Below are 15,144 nucleotides of genomic sequence, written 5' to 3'. Positions count from 1 at the left end.
GGTGGTCAGTGGGAAGACTCTCCCTTACATTGGTGGCCACTAGGAAGAAAACCCATTACATTTGTAGTCAGTAGTAGGAATGCTCCTTAAATTGGTGGTCAATCTGAAGAATGCCCCTTACATTGGTGGTTAGTGGGAAGAATGCTCCTACATTGATGGTCAATGGGTAGAATGTCCTTTACATTGGCGACCCCTAGGAAAAAAGTCCCTTACATTGGTGGCCACTAGGAAGAAAGTCTATTACATTGGTGGTCAGTGGGAAGACTCTCCCTTACATTGGTGGCCACTAGGAAGAAAACCCATTACATCACATGGTGGATACTGGTAAGAATGTCCCTTACATTTGTGGACAGTGGAAAGAATGCTCCTTACATTGGGGGTCTGTGGGAAGCATGTCCCTTACATAAATGGTCAATGTGTAGAGTGTCCCTTACATTGGTGGCCACTAGAAGACAGCCCCTTACATTGGTGAAAGCTGGGAATAATTCCCCTTACATTTGTGGACAGTGGGAGGAATGCTCCTCACATTGGTAGTCAGTGGGAAGAATGCCCCTTAGGTTTTGGTCTGTGGGAAGAATGCTCCTTACATTAATGGTCAATGGGTAGTATTTTTTCTTTACATTGGTGACCCCTTGGAAGAAAGCCGCTTACACTGGTGGCCACTGAGAATGAAAACCCCCTAACATTGGTGGCCACTGGGAATAAACATTTGTCGTCAGTGGGAAGATAGCTCCTTACATTGGTGGTTACTGGCAATAATGTCCCTTATGTTGGTGGTCAGTGGGAAAATTGTTCCTTAAATTGATGGTCAGTGAGCTCCACAGCTACCAACCCTCAGCAACCTCTGGAGGACCTCCAGGGAGAATGGCTGATACAGACATTCCCCAGTATACCTGTATGTTCAAAATAACCTGTAATGAGATAAATAAATTGAGATCACTATCATTGATCTCCTATAGAAAAATGCTTGTTGCTTGCCTATCTCTGGCAGCAGTATTTCAATACTTCCACCAATCCAGAACAAGTAAGCAAGTCAACAATGTCAGAAAGAAGTCAAAACTTCTGATTTGCATGCCGATTCCAGGTCATTGTCTCAGATAGCATTGAAGCAACTGGATGAGAGTTCCAGCCAGGCAACCAGCACTTTTATAAGGAGATGGCAGCTTCCATATTCTCTCAGACAGGTTTCCTTTTAGTTACTGTGTTGGTACATACACAACGCCACCTTGTTTGTATTGTAATATGTAATTTTAGTGCATCTTATATTCCATTGAAGTTCACTTTTGATGTGTTTTTCTCTCTGGTTCCTACTGTGCAGCTAAATTACATGTTACATAGTAGGTGAGGTCCAAAAAAAGACCATCAAACCCAACCTATGTGTGTGATTATATGTCAGTATTACATTGTATATCCCTGTATGTTGCGGTCGTTAAGGTGTTTATCTAACAGTTTCTTGAAACTATCAATGCCCCCACTGAGACCACCGCCTGTGGAAGGGAATTCCACATCCTAGCCGCTCTTACAGTAAAGAACCCTCTATGTAGTTTAAGGTTAAACCTTTTTTCTTCTCATTTTAATGAGTGGTCACGTTTCTTGTAAAACTGCTTTCCGCAAAAAAGTTTTATCCCTATTGTGGGGTCACCAGTACTGTATTTGTATATTGAAATCATATCCCCTCTCAAGCGTCTCTTCTCCAGAGAGAATACGCTCAGCGCTCGCAACCTTTCCTCATAACTAATATCCTCCAGACCTTTCATTAGCTTTTTTGTGAATTGTATTTATACCATAAGATGAACTCCGGGTGACCAGCTACATACACAGTAGATACACATATGCATAAACTGTTTTACCTGTATTTTTAATTCTGTTCAGCCAGTCTTGCGGTCCAGGCACTTTTACAAGACAGTACAGCCAGGATGGTGCCCCTTTTTTTCTTTACCCAACCTGTGATTGGCCATTGAAATAGAATCAGCAGTAGAGAATTATGCCGCCTCTACCTAAAAACAACTTTTACCTTCAGCTCATTCCCCCCAGTTATTACCTTGTATCACATGTCCTTACCTTTCAGATTGTAAGCTCTCAGGATCAGGGCCCTTCTAACCCTCTTGTATTGAATTGTGTTGTAACTGTACCCTTTGTTTTCTAAAGCGCTGCGCTAACTGTTGGCAGTCTAGAAATCCTGTATAATAATATTAATCAGCACAGCAATGGAGCTGTCACTCTGCTCTTTAGGCTGGGTTCACACCTATGCGAATTGGATGCGGTTTCCCAGTTCGCAATAGCAGGAGATTTTGACCAACTCTCTATGGAGCCGGTTCACATATCTCACCTGCGGCTCTAGTGCAAATTTGCACAGGAGCCCTGTGCGTTTTTTGTTCCGTTTCAGGTCCGAATTCAGCCAAACATTTGGGCTGAAATCAGACCTGAAAAGGTGAACCGGAACGAACCGAACCCCCTGCTGGGAGCCGCATGCTAAGAAAATGTGAACCAAGTCTGAAGCATGTTGAAACAGCTGATTGACAGGAATGCGCAAAACAAAAGAGTTCTGATTGGCTGTAGAGCTGACTCTCCTTCTTCCACTCTGAGAACTGCTATCCAAGAGATTACAGGAGATAGTATGAAGACAGATTCAGGTACTTCTATTACTTTTTTTTATATGTACAGGATTTATATAGTGCCAACAGTCTGCAGAGCTTTACAACTTTAGTCCAGTTACAACACAATTCAATAGAGGAGGAATCAGAGGGTCCTGCTTGTTATATGTGCAAATACACTTTTTTTAATGAATACATAACCAGCTGGACTTGTATTCGACTGAAGTGTGGCGTTAATATTGATCCCTTGGGATGAGGAACGTGGACTTTTAGAAAGGCACACTACACAAAAGGCATTGGTGGCAAATGTACTGTAAATAGGATGGCCCTGGAGGTGTGGCAAAGCAAGCTTAAAGGGCAGAGGTGCCAATGTGAACACCTATTTGTTTATCTTTCTCTCGCTTTTCTTCTTTCTCTCTCTCTCTCTCTCATTCTTTGCTCTATTTCTTCTCTCCCTTTCTATCTTTTTTTCCTCACTTTCCCTTTCTTCTTCTCTTTTTCTATCTCCTCCCTTTCTTCCTCTCTTTTTTCTCTTGCTTTCTATCTTCTTTCTATCTCTCCTTCATTTCTTTCTTCCTTTCTCTCTTTCTTTCCATCTTTCTTTCTTTCTTTCTTTCACTCTCCCTCTCTTTCTTTCGCTCTTTCTTTCTGTCCCCCTCTCTTTCTTTTTTCTTTCTTTCTTTCTCTCTCCCTCTTTCTTTCTTTCTTTCTTTCTTTCTTTCTTTCTTTCTTTCTTTCTTTCTTTCTCTCTCTCTCCCTCCCTTTCTTTCTTTCCTTCTTTCTTTCTTTTGCTCTCCCTTTCTTTCTTTTCTTGCTCTTTCTTTCTTTCTCTTTCTCTCTCTTCCCCCCTTTGTCTCTCTCTCTTTCTTTCATTCTTTCTATCTTTCTTTGTTTCACTCTTTCTTTCATTCTTTCACTCTCCCTCTCTTCCTTTATTTCTTTCTTTCTGTCCCCTTCTCTTTTTCTCTTTCTTTCTTTCTTTCTTTCTTTCTTTCTTTCTTTCTTTCGTTCACTCTCCCTCTCATTCTTTCTTTCTTTCTTTCTCTCTCCCCCTCTTTCTTTCTTTCTTTTCTCTTTCTTTCTTTCTTTCTTTCCTTCTTTCCTTCTTTCCTTCTTTCTTTCTTTCCTTCCTTCTTTCTCTCTCCCTCTCTTTCTTTCTTTCCTTCTTTCCTTCTTTCGCTCTCCCTTTCTTTCGCTATCCCTTTCTTTCTTTTCTTGCTCTTTCTTTCTTTCTTTCTTTCCTTCTTTCGCTCTCCCTTTCTTTCTTTTCTTGCTCTTTCTTTCTTTCTTTCTTTTTCTCTCTCTTTCCCCCTTTGTCTCTCTCTCTTTCTTTCATTCTTTCTATCTTTCTTCGTTTCAATCTTTCTTTCATTCTTTCACTCTCCCTCTCTTTCTTTCTTTCTTTCTTTCTCTCTCCCCCTCTCTCTCTGTTTCTTTCTCTCTCTCCCCCTCTCTCTCTCTTTCTTTCTCTCTCCCCCTCTCTCTCTCTTTCTTTCTCTCTCTCTCTCTGCATGTTTCTACAAAAAAAGTCAAACCTTCTTGATGATATCACAGACAGCAATAATTCAGAAAGCATTCCATCCCAGTTCACAATGAAAGCAGCTATAGGCTGCTGCACGTCACTTCCCATCTCTTTCTTTCTTTCTTTCTTTCTTTCTTTCTTTTTTTTCTTTCTTTCTTTCTTTCTTTCTTTCTTTCTTTCTTTCTTTCTTTCTTTCTTTCTTTCTTTCTTTCTTTCTTTCTCTCTCTCTCTATCTTTCTATCTCTTCTTCTCTCTGGCTTTCCCTCTCTGTCTCTCCCACTTATCTACTTATACATACCCTAGGTAGGGACAATAGTGCATGTTTCTACAAAAAGTGAAAACGTCTTGGTGACATCACAGACAGCAATGATTCAGAAAGCATTCCATCCCAGTTCACAATGAAAGTAGCTATAGACTGCTGTATGTCACTCCCTTTATTTTCCATTCCATAAACTAGACGAGCTGAAGACTGGCCGAACAAAATCAACAATTTGCATAAAACAGTTCACATAATTACAGTCTGTGTATTTAGCCATTTGCCTGGAGATTTAAATATCAACTCAATGGTTAAGGGAGATGTGAACCCCAACTGAATGACAATTAGTTTGCACTGTGTACCACAAGTAATTACTATGTTTTGTTTTGTTTTTGTTAAAGGAAAACTAAGGCCGCGTACACATGGGCGGATTGTCTGTCCAACTTAGTCCGCTGAACCGTGTTTCAGCGGACAATCCGCTCGTGTGTGGGCTTCAGCGGACTTTTTCAGCGGACAGTCTGACGGACTTTGTCTTTCGGAATTTCCGTAATTTTGTCCGCTGAAACTTGGTTTTGTCCGTCCAAACTTGGTTTCAGCGGACAGTCCGCTCGTGTGTAGGCAAGTTGGACGGACTAAGTATGGCGCATGCTCAGAAAGGGTTTACACGGCCGAAGGTTGCATTGCAGTGTATTGGACGTCGTTTTTCTAGTCCCGTCGTACGTGCCGTACACGTCATCGCGCAAGCTTTCAGCGGACTGTCTGTTCATCGTGTGTGGTCAAGTCCGTTCATTCAAATTTTGAACGGACTGTCTGTCGGATTGTCTGACGGACTTAGTTGGGCAGACAATCCGCCCGTGTGTACGCGGCCTTACTGTTATTTCAGTGATCCCTTACAGCCTATTTGCAGTCACTTTATGTCTGCACGCACTCCAGAGCTGGCCACATTGCACTTCCTAAGGTGGGCTTCCTGATGGTGACAACAGAACACCATGCCTGCTTAATCTGTTAAGAACAACCACTTGTAGTCTCCATCAGAAGTCTGCTAAAACAGGGTGACAACGCAGCTACTCAATTGAAAGACAGGGATAGAGCGTTGTCACCCAATAGCAGGAAGAGCCTGAACAAGGACTTTCATCAGAGAATCAGCAGACATTCATTTAAAGTAAATACACATTTAAAGCTTACATTAAATTTTAGCAGTTGGGTTCACATCTACTTTAAAGTAGAGCAGAAAAAACACCTCCCAGCTTTTATTCGTTTTCATTGGTCAGGCCAGGGAAAGACGAGTGCTGATTGGATGCTACTGGTCGTTTCTGCTGTTGCCCTTAATAACTAATCCGGGATATTTTGGCATTCAGATTCAAAGTGCTGGATATGATAAGCTTAAAGTGACTAAAAAAAATAAATATCTATGCACATTCACTACTTAATGGTCTTGAAATCTATTTTTCATGAAACAGTTTCTTTCTGCCCCCTTATAACATCTTCCAAAAGCTCCCAAACCTCTCATTATCCCTCCTCACTTCTGTTTGTAGTTGTGTTACTTGTGGCCACGTGCACTGCTCTCTGCACACTACACATACCATCTAAGGAGTGAGCAAGAGAAGGTCACTACATTCAAAACAGTATACCCTGCTCTGGGTTGGTCCACTTCTCTCTCACAGGTGTCGGTCCGGCTTGTACCGCAGAACATGGACAATTAACAGGTGGATGACCGCACACTGTTATTGCTAAGATCCATAAATTTATTGAAAAATGTAAAAGTTCACATAGCATAGCACACAACAAAAGCAAGTTTTGACGCGTTTCACACGATTCATCGCCTGTTGGCATGAAACACGTCAACATTATCTCTTTTGTGCTATGCTATTTGGATTTTTTTTTTCTTTCAATAAATGTATGGATCTAGAGTGGATCTATGTCTGCTCTCCTCCCCTTCTTGTTGTTGACCCAGAAGTGACGTCACTTCCGGGTTCCCGTTGACAGTTTTTCCCACCCAAGTGTTTGACGTAACTTCCGGGTCCGCCTCTCGGTGTCCCCGCCCAGTGTGGCTGGGAAAGAATGTAATGCAGTGCGGTGTGCATTGCATTATATTCAGTGGAACACAGGGCCCTTTAGACCCTGGATGTCTCATTAAAGAGACAGGGTGCCTACGCCTGGAAAAAGTCATTTGCAATACACATGTTATATATTGCTGCGCACACCAGAATGAGATTAATAATTGTAGCACAAGAACTCCTTTGTAACACTAAACTGATGAACTATAGAGTGCTTTTAAATCGTCACCTATGGAAATATAGGATACTGAAGTTTGTCGCCATTTCACAGGTGCAGGTTGGGTGTCTATTTACTCTGTGTCACTTCGACTTTTATTTTTTGCCAAAAATTTGGGTACTTTATTACATTTTTGTGCTGCCTAAAATTAACTTTTTTACTGAAATTTTTCTGTAATATTGCATGACATGAAAATTTGGAACTACTACGATTTTATTCTCTACGGCAGTGACGGTGAACCTTGGCACCCCAGATGTTTTGGAACTACATTTCCCATGATGCTCAACTACACTGCAGATTGCATGAGCATCATGGGAAATGTAGTTCCAGAACATCTGGGGTGCCAAGGTTCGCCATCACTGCTCTAGGGTGTCAGCTTTCAGAAAACATATCATGTTTGGAGGTTTTATGTAAACTTCAGGTCTAAAATGAATTTTTAAACGTGTGTAAAAAAAAAAAACAAAAAAAACACAAAAATCTGCTCTGGCTGTGAAAGGGTTAAAGGATAAGCCAACCTTCGGGAACATATTACACGTTCTTTCAATGAGCTTTGTTGGTTACTAAACACTTGTTATCTAACTTTTATAGCTGTCTCCTAGATTCAAAGCAAATTTATCAAACTCTGATCTTAGCAATACCAGTATGTGTTCTTCCACCTGTCAATCCCTGTTGTCCAGGGTGGCTACGTTGCTACATGCAGTGGGACCATGGAGAATGAATGTAGTCACCCTCTAACAGGAAGTCGGATCACAGCAGCAAAAAAAAAAAAAGAAAGACATTTGGAGATTTAGAGGAGGCTGAGACTTTTTTTTATTTAATACTTATTTGAATTTGGTGGCACTTTCTATGTGACAAATGGTAGGTTGTTATGTACATCCCAAGTTCTCGGTAGTTGTTGTGTACATCCCAAGTTCTCATTACTTTGATTGTATTTTTTACGTTTGTGTATTCATGTTGTTTGCGATATCGGTTGACTAGATTAGATATGAGCTAGGTCATGGTCTACGGGACGTCTACATTAAATGGTACATCTCATTGAATATAGTGTGTATATATATATATATATATATATATATATATATACATCCCATATGTTCTTCTATCTGTGTGCCTACAAAAGACGTTCTGATGCACCTTTCCACACAGGAGTGCATATGTTACGGTGTCTGGTTGGTGAACACATACTGGTTGACTGTATGAAATGAGCAGCAAATAGCACTATGTGTAGACAGCTCAACACATGTATATATCAGTTGTGTTTGTACTCTTATACTTATATACACATGACGAGCGTCCCAGTGACCTGACAACACGATTACCAAGCTCATCAAGTGTCAGATTAACCTCGAATATGCCTTGTTGTACTCTGGTTCCCAACAGTGTGCCCATAGCCCAAACAGGCCTGGGCTAGTAAGCAACCCCCCCCCCCCCCCATTTCCACCATCAACATCTGGTCCCAAAGCCTTGCTATGGGGAAGTTAACCAAATTATTGGCCATACCATCGTTCTACCCAACAAACATTGCAGCCCACCATCTTTTCCCTCTTTGTCTGAAGCCCGAACCTGACAAGGCTCAATGGTTCCCCTTGCGCCGCCATTTTTAAAGGGCCCCGATTCAATTATCATATCTATTTTTTATTTTATTTTTTTCACCCACCAGGACATGGACATTATTGGCTATGCAGCCCCCTCTTCCCCTTCCCTTCTGACGATTTGCCAGCCACCCCAACGAGGAGCAGAAAAAAATTGCACTCACAGATAGATGAGGATGCAGCAGTTGGAGAGCTTGGTCCTGTTTGCTCTCTGGTTCCTTAGTACCTAACACACCGGAGCGATGAAGGGAGCCTAGAGGCAAAAAATTATGTGGAGAGAGGAAGGGGAGGGTCACACTCTTCGAAAATACCCCCCCAAGACAAGCCACAAGGAATCCATTCCCTCTCCGACACAATTCCGCTCTCTCCCTCCTCAATTCCTCCTTCGTCTCCCGGAGACAGCGCACAGAGGGGGGAGATGCCGCCTCATCCACCGGGGAGGGGGGTAATCACGTCCTTTTGGGGGTGGAGGGGGGGGGCAAGACAAGCTAACAATATCTATCCCCCCAGCCTGGCGATGCAGGGCGCAGGTAATGTCATTAAGGCACAGAGTCCCACAGGAGAAAAAAAAAGGGGGGCTACCGTTGACCAGAAATCACCCAAACCAACCTGGAGACCTCCGTTGACTCGGCCGGTTGCTTCACGAAAACCCACTGGCGGTCGTGGCAGTATGGGAGAGGGCGGCTATGAATCTAAAACAGCGAAACCAAGCGCAGGCCATGTTGATGGTCTTCCTTTCCTCCCCCCTCCTCCCCAGGTGAGAAGGAGACAAAACGCTTACAGGCGATCGGTTCCACCAGGAGAAAACCCGAAGAGTCCACAGAGAACCAGATCCTGGAGGTGCGGGCGAATGGAGGGCTCTTGAGAGGTAGTCAGAGGTTTTCACAGCAGGAAGACGGCATGTAGCACAGAATACGTGAAAGAATCCTGAGGAGCAGGGATGATGCCTTTCAGGGTCGGTCTTAGTCCAAACTCAACGGTGCTGGTGGTGGTGGTTGGGGGAAGGGGGGGTTAATCTTTTTTTCTCAATCTTAGTTAACCTTCTTCGTCCCAATAAAGGGTCTTCTACCTCCAAGAAGGAAAAAGATAAAAAAAAATATATAATATATAATAATAAATAAATAAAGAAGAAGAAGCTTCAGTCATAAGGGTGGGATGTGGTCTGCAGGCCTCCTTCCAAAAAACCAAAGCTGGGGGGGGGGGGGGGGCGAGGAGCTGTTGTGTGCACGACGAAGGCGGATGGTGCATGTGAAGTGCCTGTCAGTGCAGAGAAATGGACAGCGGGGAGGATGAGGTGTGCATACGCCGTGCTGGAAGAGAGAGGAGGCTATGCATGCAGTGATGACATGCCATCAGAAGGATGCAGTGCGTCTGCGGTGCATATTTATAAACGGCGTGTGGGTAGGACCCCCGCGTGTTTTGCGAAGCAGGTGCAACGGGCTGTGGGGTGGGGGGGGGGGGTCAATCCAGATTTGCAGGGTCTCTCTCTATTACCATTTCCCAGTCACTTCCTCCGATGTCTCCCTCCCTTTGCAGGAGTCTCACACACTTCTCTCCATATCCCCACACCACGCCTCCTCCCTCCCTCTCCCTTTCATCCTTTTTTTTTTTTCCTATCTGGTCTTGTGTCTATGCCCCCTCTGCTATCCTCTCCAGCTTTGCCCCCTTTGCTCTGCTCCTTTCCCACAGCTGTCCCCCTCTTTCTCCTCCATTTTATTCTTCCCATGCCTGCTTTTTCTTTTGGTTAATATGTGGTTTTGTCCACCACTCACCCCACTCCTGGGTTCTCCATCCTCCCTTAATGGTGCTGAGGCTGACTCGTCTCGTATTCTCACCATGGATTGTTCTACTCTTCTCCTCTCCCAGCACTCCCTCCCCCCCCCCCATTACCCATTCATTGAAGGCTTTGCTGGAGGTGGAAATGTGCAGCACAGTCACGAAGGATGGCCAGTGTCAGAGTTCATGTGTGTCCATGCACTGTGCGTGTGTCATACCAATGGTGATGCCTACCTCACCCACGCTAGTCTTCACACTCACCTAATGGAGAGTCGGGAAGACTCGGACCACATTTAAAAGAGCAGATCTGGGCAACAAGTGCAAGATTGATCACAAGCTACTAAAGCCATCCAGCAAACCCAAGCAGCTGTGCTAAAAGTCAGAAAAATGCTTTTCTTTAAAAAAAAAAAAAAATCAGAAAAATGTTTACCATAATGCCCCGTACACACGATCGGAAATTCCGCCAGCAAAAGTCCGATGTGAGCTTTTGGTCAGAAATTCCGACCGTGTGTATGCTCCATCGGACTTTTGCTGGCGGAATTTCCCGCCAGCAAAAGATTGAGAGCGGGTTCTCCATTTTTCCGACGGAAAAAGTTCCGATCCGAAATTGCGATCGTCTATAGCAATTCCGATGCGCAAAATTCCTACGCATGCTCGGAAACAATTCGACGCATGCTCGGAAGCATTGAATTTCATTTTCTCGGGTCGTCGTAGTGTTGTACGTCACCGCGTTCTTGGCGGTTGAAAGTTCAGAGAACTTTTGTGTGACCGTGTGTATGCAAGCCAAGCTTAAGTGGAATTCTGTCGGAAAAACCATCCAAGATTTTTCCGACAAAAACTCTGATCGCGTGTACGGGGCATAAGGTTCATAGTAGTAGTATGCACATAGGGGTTATTTGCTAAAGGAAAATCCACTTTGCACTGAAAGTGCACTTGGAAGTGCAGTCGCTGTAAATCTGAGTGGGACATGCAAGGAAAATAATAAACAGCATTTTAGCTTACACATGATTGGATGATAAAATCAGCAGAGCTTCCCCTCATTTCAGATCTACTCCTTAGATTTAGAGCGCCTTTACTTCCAAGGGCACTTGCAGTGCAAAGTGGATTTGCCTTTTGTAAATAACCCCCATTGCGATACCTTGGGGGGTTGATTTACTAAAGCCAACTAGAAAGTGCAGTGGCTCCAGAGTTTACTAAATGAGGAGGAGCTCTGCTGACTTCCATCATCCAATCATGTGCAAGCAAAAATGCATTTATTTATTTATTTTTTCCTTGCATTTGATTGGCTATTCTTTGCAAAGTGAAGCTTTACCTCATTTACTAAGCTCTGGAGCAACTGCTCTTTGGAAAGTTCACAGTCTATTTGCCTTTACACCCCTTTCACACCAGGGCATTTTGCAGGCGCTATAGCGTTAGAAATAGCGCCTGCAATCCGCCCTAAAGAAGCTGCACCATTGTGTGTAGTGTGAAAGCCCCGAGGGCTTTCACACTACAGTGGTGCACTGGCAGGACGTCAGAAAAAAGTCCTGCCAGCAGCTTCTTTGGAGCGGTGAAGGAACGGTGTGTTTACCGCTCCTCCACCGCTGCTCCCCATTGAAATCAATGGGGCAGCGCTGTAATGCTGCCGACAAAACGCCGCTATTGCCGGTGGTTTTAAACCCTTTCGCGGCCGCTAGCGGGGGGTAAAGGCGCCCCGCTAGCGGCCGAAATGCGGTGCAAATCCGGCGGTAAAACTCCGCTAAAAATAGAGGCGTTTTACCGCCGACGCAAAGGGCGGTGTGGTGTGAAAGGGGTCTTAGTAAATCAATCCCCCATGAGTCCTACACCTACCTCACCAACGCAGTTCCTCACACTTACCTTGGGGGAGTCAGGAAGGCTCAGATCAAAATCAAAGAGCAGATCTGGGCAATAAGTGAAAGCATTTCTGTAAGCTACGAACCAGCAGCTGTGCTAAAATCAGAAAAATGTTCTACTTAACCCTTTCATGCCTAAGCCTTTTTCTGACATTTGTTGCTTACAAGGTAAAATCTGTATTTTTTGCTGAAAAATTGTGTTTGAAAGACCGCTGTGCAAATACCGTGACATAAAATAATGCAACGGTCGCCATTTTATTCTCTAGGGTCTCTGCTAATATATATATATATATATATATATATATATATATATATATATATATATATATACATACATACATATCTCATGTTTGGGGGTTTTAAGTAATTTTCGGGCAAAAAATACTGATTTTAACACAAATATACATACATATATATATATATATATATACACACACACACACACACACATATATAGATAGATAGATAGATAGATAGATAGATAGATAGATAGATAGATTTTTTTAGCTGAGACCCTAGAGAATCAAATGGTGACCGTTGCAATATTTTATGTCATGCGCTATTTGCGCAGCGGTCTTTCAAACACAAGTTTTGGGAAAAAATACATTTTCATGAATTAAAAAAAAAAAAAAAACAATAAAGTTAGCCCAATTTTTTGGTATAATGTGAAATATGATGTTACGCCGAGTAAATAGATACCTAATATGTCATGCTTTGAAATTGCACACAGTCATGGAATGGCGACAGACTACGGTACCCAAAAATCTCCATAGGCGACCCTTTAAAAAAAATTAAGAGCTACCAGGTTAGAGCTACCGAGGAGGTCTTTTTCTATAATTATTGCTCTCACTCTGACGATTGCGGCGATACCTCACATGTGTGATTTGAACACTGTTTACATTTGCGGGCGTCATGTATGCATTTTCTTTACTGCGCGAGCACGTGGGGGCGGGGGCGCTCTAAAAAATGTTTTTTGTTTTTTTATTTTATTTATGTTATTCTTTTTTTTACATTGTCCCTTTAAAAAAAAAAAATGTTAACTTTTATTTCTGTCACAAGGAATGTAAACATCCCTTGTGACAGTAATAGGTGGTGACAGGTGCTCTTTATGGAGGAAATGGGGGTCTAAAATCCCTCCTTTGCACTGAAAAGTATTCAGAATGTCAAAATCTGCGATTCACTCCACATGCAGTCCAGTGCGTTTTTTTTGTTCACACCAGTATGTTCCAGAAAAAAGCTAAACTGAACTGAACTGGAACACAGTAAAATGCATCAAAAACGCATTGGAATACACATGTCCTTATTTAAGGCCAGTTCACACCACATGCAGTCCAGTGCGTTTTTTTTTCTGTATCATATATGGATGCATGGATAGTAGGTTATATGGTTTCCAATGGCATCGTTCACACCAGGGCATTCCAGTTCCACAAAAATAAGTAGAACATGCTGCATTTTTCCTGCACTGGACTGCACTGGAACGCAGCAAAAATGCAAGGGAATGCACTAGAACACATCAAAAACACGCCCGACCCCAGTACAGCGGAAAAAAAAAACAGGAAAAAAATAAGAAAGAAAGCATCTGCACTGCATCTGTAAACGCACAAAAAACGCACCAGAACGCACCAAAAATAGATTAAGGGTCAGTTCACACCACATGCAGTCCGGTGTGTTTTCTGCATAAAAACGCATTGAAAGGAGGTTATATGGTTTCCAGTGGTATAGTTCACACCAGTGCGGTCAGTTCCAGGAAAAAAAAGTAGAACATGCTGCTTTTTTTCTTTACCGAAATACACGCTTAGCTAAGGTGAATAAAAAAAGGGGGGGAAATGCACTGGAACGCATCAAAAATGCACCAAACACACATCAAAATTGTGCACCCCCCTTTTTTTTCTTCACCTTAAATGGGGACATGTGCATTCTGGTGAGTGTATGTGCATTCTAGTGAGTGTATGTGCATTCTAGTGAGTGTATGTGCATTCTGGTGAGTGTATGTGCATTCTGGTGAGTGTATGTGCATTCTAGTGAGTGTATGTGCATTCTGGTGAGTGTATGTGCATTCTGGTGAGTGTATGTGCATTCTGGTGAGTGTATGTGCATTCTGGTGAGTGTATGTGCATTCTAGTGAGTGTATGTGCATTCTGGTGAGTGTATGTGCATTCTGGTGAGTGTATGTGCATTCTGGTGAGTGTATGTGCATTCTAGTGAGTGTATGTGCATTCTAGTGAGTGTATGTGCATTCTGGTGAGTGTATGTGCATTCTGGTGAGTGTATGTGCATTCTAGTGAGTGTATGTGCATTCTGGTGAGTGTATGTGCATTCTAGTGAGTGTATGTGCATTCTGGTGAGTGTGCATTCTGGTGAGTTTATTTGCATTCTGGTGCTTTTTTTATGTGCTTTACCGCGTTCCAATACAGTTCAGTGCAGAAAAAATGCAGCATGTTCTACTTTTTTATCTGGAACTGGACTGCACTTGTGTAAACAATGCTATTGGAAACCATATAACCTTCTATCCATGCGTTTCTGATGCAGAAAAAAATAAATGCAATGGTCTACATGTGGTGTGATCCGGCCCTAAATAAGGACATGTGCGTCTCTGTGCGTTTTTGTGTGCGTTTAGGTGCCTACCAGTGCATGTTTGATGTGCTTTACCACGTTCCAGTAAAGTTCAGTTCCGTTTTTTCTGGAACTGGAATGCACTAGTGTGAGCTATTCAATTAGAAACCCCCCAAAAAACATGCTATCCATGCGTTTCTGATGCAGAAAAAAAATGCACTAGACTGCATGTGTTGTGAACCGACCCTAAAGCTGGCCAGAAAATTGATCTACTTGATCGTTCGACTTTTTGAAACGTTAGTGGGCTCATTTTGATTATCAAAAAAGCAAAAGACAAAATCGTTGTGTTGAATTCTTTTTGAGCCGAAACGATCGATTTGCTAAACATGAGTAGTGGAATCGATTGGAAACAGTTGGAAAAAGTCCGCAGTGCATTGCTGTGTTACAATGTAACCTCAAATCGTTTAATCGGTCAATGAAAAATGTATAATTTTTGATGTTATCGATCGATAATATGGCAATAATTAGGTGACATGTATGGATACAATGATGGTGTTATTACATGCACGTTTAGCAGATCTTTAGAAACCCAAGCGTTTTTCTTTTCAAACGATTTACTGTGTATGGCCAGCATTAGGCGGAACTCCGAGACGGGCAAATATTGTTTAATTCATTCGTCTTGTGTATTCTTCCCTGAATCTCGGTGTGCTTTGTGTATTTCTTC

The 15,144-nt window shown here is 42.7% G+C and overlaps 1 protein-coding gene across 1 annotated transcript in view; it reads right to left on the bottom strand.

Annotated features, from left to right (window-relative positions):
- The window catches only part of GRIK5 (glutamate ionotropic receptor kainate type subunit 5), a 564,883-nt gene extending 555,185 nt beyond the window's left edge, over positions 1 to 9,698 (bottom strand). The window contains exon 1 of the mRNA XM_077456650.1: positions 8,403 to 9,698. The gene's annotated coding sequence lies outside the window, so the exon portion shown is untranslated. The remainder of the gene's footprint in view (positions 1 to 8,402) is intronic.
- Positions 9,699 to 15,144: the final 5,446 nt, after the last annotated feature.

This window comes from Lithobates pipiens, unplaced genomic scaffold (genome assembly GCF_037356315.1).
Source record: "Lithobates pipiens isolate NorthernLeopardFrog02 unplaced genomic scaffold, aLitPip1_a1.2 Scaffold_27, whole genome shotgun sequence".
NCBI lineage: Eukaryota > Metazoa > Chordata > Amphibia > Anura > Ranidae > Lithobates > Lithobates pipiens.
Note: the sequence above shows the minus strand (reverse complement) of the source record. Positions and strands in the feature narration are given on the sequence as shown.